The sequence below is a fragment of the Notamacropus eugenii genome, chromosome 2, assembly GCF_028372415.1.
Source record: "Notamacropus eugenii isolate mMacEug1 chromosome 2, mMacEug1.pri_v2, whole genome shotgun sequence".
NCBI lineage: Eukaryota > Metazoa > Chordata > Mammalia > Diprotodontia > Macropodidae > Notamacropus > Notamacropus eugenii.
In genome coordinates, this window is record NC_092873.1 from 118,721,895 (window position 1) to 118,730,049 (window position 8,155).

At 39.9% G+C, this 8,155-nt stretch overlaps 1 long non-coding RNA gene across 1 annotated transcript; it reads right to left on the bottom strand.

Annotated features, from left to right (window-relative positions):
- Positions 1-4,216: 4,216 nt before the first annotated feature.
- Positions 4,217-5,822, bottom strand: LOC140526314 (uncharacterized). The gene is made up of 2 exons (XR_011974318.1): positions 5,734-5,822; positions 4,217-4,326 (listed from the first exon to the last, which is right to left on the bottom strand). It is a non-coding gene; the product is annotated as an uncharacterized lncRNA (long non-coding RNA).
- Between the last annotated feature and the right edge of the window lie 2,333 nt (positions 5,823-8,155).

The window sequence follows — 8,155 nt, forward strand, 5'->3', positions numbered from 1 at the left end:
AAATGAGGAAATACAAGGAAAGAGAAAGAAAGAAATGGTAAGACTTGACAACTGAGGGGTTATGACCAGTGGAAAAAAAAAAAAAGATGACTGTGAACCTAAGGGGTTGGTGGGATGGTGGTTCCTTAGATGGTAATAGGAAAGTTAGGAAGAGCAAAGGGTTAGGAGAGTTTAGTTTTGGAGCTTTAGAGTTTAAGATGTTTGCGGGACATTCTGTTTTGAGATGTAGTAGGGAGTTGAAGATGAGAGACTGGAGGTCTGGAGGGAGATCCAGGTTAGATAATTAGATCTAAGAATCATCAGCATAGAGATGATCATTGAATGGATCAGAGCTGATAAGATCATCAAGAGAATAGTCTAGAGAGAGAAGAAAAGAGGATTTGAGACAGAGCCTTAGGAGATTCCTGTGCTTAGTGGGTGTGCCCTGGATGAGGAATCAGCAAAGCAGACAGAAGTGGACAAACAGGTAGGAGAACCTGGAGACAGTTGTGTCATGAAAACCTAGAGGGTGATCAGTGGTGTCAAAGACTGTAGAGAGGTCAAGAAGGATAAGGACACATGGGATATAGTGGCTTGAGTGCTGGACTTGGAGCCACAAGTCTCACTTCAGTCATTTGCTTGCTGTGGGAGCCTGAGGGGGTGGGGTGGGGGTATCTCCAGTCATGCTGATCTATATCTTGCACTGGATCCAGATGGCTCCAAGGATAAAGTGAAGCTGGTGACTTTGCCCAGCCCTGCCTCCCTTAATTCCAATACACTTGCAAGTCATGGCATCATCTTGCCGATGTCATGGTCTTCTTCAAGAACAAAGGACAAACAACAAAAAAAATCATTGGTAGAGGGAGTTTCCTCATCTGGAAGTTTCCTATGTCATTGTTATCACAGGTCCAGTCTCTATACAAACTTTGCTGTTTGTCCTTCATTCTTGAAAAGGACCTAGGACAACATGATGGTGATGTCTTGATTTGCGTGCGAATTGGATTTAAATGAGGCAGTTGCACAAAATCATCAGTTGCACTTTCTTCCGGAGTCATCAAAGTCCAGTGACAAGACAAAAATCAAGACAACTGACAATGGCTTACAAAGCAGGGTTGGCTTTGGTATCTTTAATCTTGGACCACCTCTAAGTATAAGAACTCACAGCATTGGCTTCATTGCCATTGGAACAACCTGTTCTCATCCACCCATTTCTCCAGAGGAATTCTTCACGTGCTTGAGGCAGATACCTCCCTAACTCACCTACAAGTCCTGTCAGTTACCCTCAACCTGGTTTAGCCCATCTGCAGAGACAGTTTTCTGGGGTGTGGCTACTACACATCACAGCTTCTTGTAGCCAAACTACAGACACATTATCTCCTAAACCGGAAGAATTCTATAAAGTTTAACATAGTGCTAGAAAGTACTTTCTGAGCGCATATAGATCCTGTGATGTATTTAATTTTTTTTTAATGAGTTGGTGGGGAATTGTTTATATAGACAAGGTGGTGGGGAGGGAAAGCAAAGGAGTAAGCCTGTATTAATCATCTGCCATGTACCAGGCACTATGCTAAGGCCTTTATCAATATTCTCATTTTATCTAATAGAGATCAACTTCATTTACTCAGTTTTGCAGATTATATTGGCTATGAAGTGAAAACAAATTCATTTTTTTAGACTGTCTGCATTCTACCAGGAGCAGAGTTACTAAAACCTAAAATAATCAATTAGTTGAACTTACTCTTATAAGTTTAGGTACTTTACTAGCTGGGCCTCACTTTGGTAGTTTTGTTTCATACTTCCTGGCATATACAGTGGGAAGAAATGGAAGCAGTATCAGATTTTATATTCTAGGGCTCAAAGATCACCGCAGATGGTGACCTGCAGCCATGAAATTAAAAGATGCTTGCTTCTTGGAAATAAAACTATGGCAAATCTGGACAGCATACTAAAAAGCAGAGACATCACCTTACCCAGAAAGGTCTGCATAATCAAAGGTATGGTTTTTCTAGTAGAAATATATGGCTGTGAGAGCTGGACTACAAGGAAAGCTCAACGTCAAACTTTCAGATTGAAGTGCTGGACTTTTGAGAGTCCCTTGAACAGCAAGAAGATCAAGTCAGTCTGTACTTAAATTAATTCAGACTAATCACTGGAAGGTTAAATACTGAGGCTGAAGTTTAAATACTTTGGTCATCTAATAAAAAGACAAGGACTCCTTGGAAAACACCTTGATGTTGGAAAAGATTGAAGGCCAAAGGAAAGGGGACAGCAGAGGATGAGATGAATAGGGTCACGAAAGTAAAGAACACCAGCTTGGATGAACTTTGGGAAGCTGTGGAGGATGGGAGTGCCTCCTAAGGCATTCTATGGAGACCATGGGGTCTCAGTCAGACACAGCTGAATGTCTGACTTGGTCCATTGGTCTTCTTACACTGTGCATTTCCAAATCACTTTATAAATCCTCTCAGTAAACCTCCACCACCCTAAATATAGCCTCTAATTAATTTCACATTCTTCTGTTTCCATTTTTCCCCAGTTGGATTACTTTTCTGATCCCAAAATAGAATGGATATCTTATCTGCAAAGTGGAAATGAGGAAACACAGATTCCCCTTTTCCTCATTACACTCTTACTTGAGGTACAGGGAAATAGGCTAGGGTTAGAACAGGAAGAATTATTGCCATTAATGCTCTGGGGTTTTTTTTGGGGGGGTGGGGTTGAGGAGTTACTAGTGGAGTGTTTTTGTTGGTTTGTTTTTGTTTTTTTTTTTAAATGTGTCAAATACTGAATTCTGGACAGAATCATGTTACTTTAAGATTCCTATCGCTAGGCTATCTAAAAGGGTCTAACCTGGACCTCTGGCAACCTAAGAACTACTGATATTCCTTTCCCTACCCCCAAAAGGAAAAAAAAAATTGTACTTCTGCTTTGAATTGTCTACACATAACTTAGCTAATTTTTTCTCTCATCTTTCAGACACTTATTCCATCTTATAAAGTATATAAACTCTAGCATGAATCCTCCACATCCTATATCTTTTATAAAGCCAAAGACTACAAAACCACCTTTATCTGCCTGACTTCTACACCCCTGGGAGGTCCCACAAAGATGAAAAAAATTAGACAAGATCAGCTGCTTAATGGTTTTTTATTTTTTAGAAGAAAAAAAAAACTGTTACTGCCTCTCCCCTACCCTTTCTACTAAAAAAAAAAAGCTTCTTTAAACTGCTTTTCAGTATTTTAAGATCCTCATGAAAAATACCTCAGTTTTAAAACTGAAAGGAGGAACCCAAAGATTTGTCTCATTTGAGGATTCTTGCGGGGGGAAAGATACTATAGTTGAGATATCTCTGTACTTGTCTACATCTAATCAAATATTTCAGCTATTTGGCTAACTGGAAAAGCCAAGGAAGGAGCTAGGGGACGTTTAAGGGCATCAAACTATATCTCTACAGGGCTAGTCCTGCAAGGTACGGGCAAAACATGTTCATGGCCAGGGTGGGTCTCAAAGAAATCAGTTTTCCACTTTTTCTAGGGAAGACAACTCTGAAAGGATAATTTCCGAGATCTGACTTGATTCCCTGGCCAGGAGATTCATGGTCTCACATACTTCCAGGGCCTTATGGCAGACAGTTTGTTTTTGGTATCTTCGGTGAATCATCACCATCTTCTCAATCTCCATGTTTTTAACCTCAACACACCTTTTCTGGAACATCTTGCCAAGCTGGGCTGCCATGGTAGCCTGAAGGAAAAGTTTCATCAACAGATTTTCCCACTTCTCTTTCTTCTCAATCATTTTCAAGGACTTTTTTACCGCCAATATTCGAAACTCTGCCAACCCCATATACTTCTTCAATAATATCCACCAACTTTCAGCCAGATTCAAAAAAATATACTCCAGATCATTGACTTCTTTTACCTCAGTATCCTTTGACCTCTGGTCTGCTGCCCACAAACTCCTCAAAGCCACTTGCTTCGTAGCCTTCTGGACCAATTCTCCCACATCTTGAACCAAGTTCTTACTCCTCCTGATCAATGCTATCTTAAATCTGACTTGGATCTGGCAGTTCTCAATTTCCTTCTGTATGGCACACTTCTTGAAATAAAACACTTTTGTTAGATTTTTCAGATCCTGAGTCATCCCTCTGATCTGAGATACCTTCATTTGGCATTTCCTGATGGCCCTGACCATCCACAACATTAGATTGAAGTGAATCTTTGCCTGTCTTATCATCTCATTTTCCATCTTGTTAAAGAAATACATAAATCCCCCCATTTTGACAACCAGTGCTATGGTTTCTTCAGCCAAAAAAGTTTCCACTGGTGCTTTGCCACTTATCAAGGCCATCTGGAAGAGATTAATGCTTGGTTAATTTGCTAAAGGGGAAGATAGTATTCACATATGTGGTTGGGGCTGGCAGAAAAATTTCATTCTTTTCATAGCCTGGATCCATTTACTTTCCTAACCCTGCTTCATTTGTTTTTAACAAGTACATTTGAAAGGGGGCGGGGTTTGGAGTTCAGAGACCTGTTGGTTTAGTGCATATAACACTGGACCTGTAGTCAGAAAGATCTAAGTGGACATTTACTAGCTGTGTGACCCTGGACAAGTACGTACCATCTTCTGGCCTCAGTTTCCCCATCTATAAGATGGGGATGACAATAGCACTTACCTCTCAGGGGTGTTGTGAGGATAAAAATGACATAATATTTGTAAAATGTTTTGCTGTATAAATAATAGCTATTATCTCATTAGCTTAGTTAGATGTAGAGTTCTGTTAAGTTTTTCCCACCTGTGCAATGGGTTCATTTCGTATTTCTTATACTCCATACTTAGCATTCATTCTCCCTTCTAGTTCTTGAACTTGGTATTTCAAGTTAAATTAACAAACTCTATATTCTATCTCTGCCCAGACCTTTCTGATTTGGGTTTCCACAGCTCTCCCTCACTCAAATCAAAGTGAACTGCAAGTCATGTCATCATCTTGATGTCCTTTGAGAACAAAGGACACACACAACAACCAGTGTTGTAAAGGAGCCCAGGAATCTCATAGCTGAGGAGAGAGGGAGGGAGGGAGGGAGGAGAGATGGAAGAGGGAGAGAAGGAGGGAAAAGAAATGCTTTCTTCACATAAAAAGTAAGATTGCATTTTCTTTTTTAGGTCTCAGGCCAGTTTTTGGTGGCTTTGGTGGCACACCCAAGCTAATTCCTGAATAGCCACTGAAGTATTCAGTCATCTACAATCTCTTCTTGGCACATTCAATCTAGGTGCTTGTACTAGCTGGCTAAGTGCTATGCGGCATTTCCCCCATCCCTAAATGATTGCAGTTCCTTGGAGGTCAACCTCCAGAAACTTTCTACCTCGCTCTACCTTTGTCTGCTCTTCTCAAACCAGGAGCTCTTCATCTGTGGACTCTTTGGAGGCATGTGAATAGATTCCAGGGGGTCTGCAAATTCATATGGGGAAAAAATACCTCCTTGTTTTCAATGACCTCTAACTGAAACTTAACACTTCCTTCAATTATGAATGCAGGCAACAAAACTTGAGAACCTGTGGCTTAGTTATAAGACTTCCTTTCCCTGACTCCCTTTGATTATTTCTTCCTCTTCCAGAGCAGGGTCCTACAGTTTCCCAGGAGTGGGACCAAGTTGGGAGAAAAGTCAATTAAGTTTGAACCTAAGACAACCCTCCAGTTCCCAAATCCTTGTCTTTTCTTCTGTATCCCTCCTTTTTCCTAGAGACCTCCAAACTCACCTTTCTCTGAGTTGGAGTTCTCGTCCACTTCCAGCTACTGAAAAGAAGCTGCTTGGACTGCCTTGGGCCAAAGCTCAAAGTGAGGACTTAAGTAGGTATTACAGGTGAATGGGATACTCTCATTAGCAACTTGAGGAATCAATCAAATTCCTGCCTTTGGAAGTTCAATTTGTAAGAAATGAGAAAAGGAAAAGTTTTGCTTAACAAAGAGCAAAAAAAATTCCAGATTCTCTCTCCTCCAAAATCTACAAACCAGACTCCCAGACTCATAGCAGCCCTGTCTACACACACACATATATCACTAAATCATGGATGAGCCAACTTTTTTTCTTAAGTGTGTGCCATCAACTCACAAAACATATCAATTAAAAACAATCAAGCAACTCTAAGGCTTTTAGTTAGTGTTTTCCATGGGTAGTGGTATTCAATTAAAAATAAAATGCTTCAAGTGCCTCCCTGCCTCAGCTTTCAAGGGCTAAAATCCCTCCTTTTCTTTCTCCTTTCTCTCTTTCCATACTGGCCCTTATAGATATCTATAGATTTTTCAATTTCTCATCCCACTTTCCAGAACTGTCTAATTAGGATGCTTCCCATATGCTTTACAGGATTTCCTTCCTTTCCTCCTTGAAAATCCCCTTTTCGTGAATATTAGCTCATTTTCTATAGTTATGTGGGGGAGGGTGTTACAAAACATTTCCCTTATAGTACTCTGAAGATGGCATTCCCACTATGAATAGTCTCCATTTACAGATGAGCAAACTGAGGATTGGAAAGCTTGAGTGATTTGCCCAAGATCACAGAGCTAATAAATAAGTAGTGAAGCTTGATTTGAACCCAGGTATATTTTTTTTTTTAATTCCAGGTCTAGAGTCACTAAACTGGGAAAGTTCTCTCCCATGGAGTTTAGCTTGTCTAAAGAGGAATCAATAGGGTGTCTAAAATAGACTGATTAGATTAGCCCCTTCACTCAAATAGGGAGGGGAGACATATATCTACAGTTAGAGTGACTTATGGCTATAAGGTCAGGCCCTGACTAGAAAGGATTACTACTAGTGTTAGTGTTTAAGCTAATCTAGCATGTTTATCACTGGACCCTTCAAAGGCAACTGGAGTTTATTTTCCCTAGACTGGAAACACAGCATATTAGGTCTTCTTCAGCATAAAGTCTTGCATCCCCTAACATCTTACAGTCATCAAGTACCAGTTGGTTGCCTGGACTTGGCTAGTTCCTCAGAATTCAGCTACTACTAGGAGAGGCCAAAGAAATAGACAGTGATTTTGGCCACTGCACTGGTTCGTGTACTATCAATAAACCCCAGAATTAGGTCAATATGATGTGAAATTTGGTTTATTTTGTTCCTTGAAATTCCCAAACCTATCACAGTATTTATGGAAATTTCCCTCGGATGCTTCTTGGTGGTACAGTGGAAGGGACTATGGAAGTAATTAATAGTAATCGAAGCCAAAATTTCTTTCAAGACCACCACCATTCAGGTTTTAAGTCTAAGAGTTGTCCTAGATTTCTCTCTACTTTACTCCCCATATAGTAGAGTATGTTCTTTCCTCAACTCTGTCTCTAAGAGCCCTTATTTTCATTTGGGTCTCTGCTGAGCTCTGGTACCAACTGTCTGAAATCTTCCCTGATCCTCTCGATTGTACATGTTCTTTCCTTGATCAAATCACATTATATTTACTTCCATACTAAATGATGAGCAGGCAGCCTTCAGAAAAACCTGGAAAGATTTACATGAACTGATGCTGAATAAAGTGAGCAGAACCAGGAGAACATTGTACGCAGTAACAGCCACATTATGTGATGACCAACTTTAATAGATTTAGCTCTTCTCAGCAATGCAAGGATCTAAGGCAACTCAAAAAAAAAATCATGTTGGGAAATACTATCCACATTCAGAGAAAGAACTATGGAGTCTGAATGCATGTCAAAGCATACTATTTGCTCTATTTTTTTTGTTATTTCTTCTTTCTTGTGGTTCCATTGTTTCTAATTCTTCTTCATGACTAATGTGAAAATATGTTTAATATGAATGTATGTGTAGAGCCTATGTCAGATTGCATGTCATCTTGGGGAGGGGATAAAGAAGGGAGAGGAAGAAAATTTGGAACTCAAAATCTTATGGAAGTGAATATTGAAAACTCAAACTAAATAAATAAATAACCTTATATTTATTTCTCAGTGGGCCTACTTTATTCCCAGTAGTAGAATGTAAGGTCCTTGAGATCGTGAACTGTCTCAGCTTTGTCACTGTATCTGCTACTTTGAATATAGCAGATGCTTATCAAATAGCACTTTGCAAAGCATTTTGCCTCCATTCTCACATTTTATCCTCAGCAACACTCTTGGAAGGCAGATGGGGAAAGTATTAGTGCCATTTAAAGCATTTTGGAAGTGATTTGCCTGAAG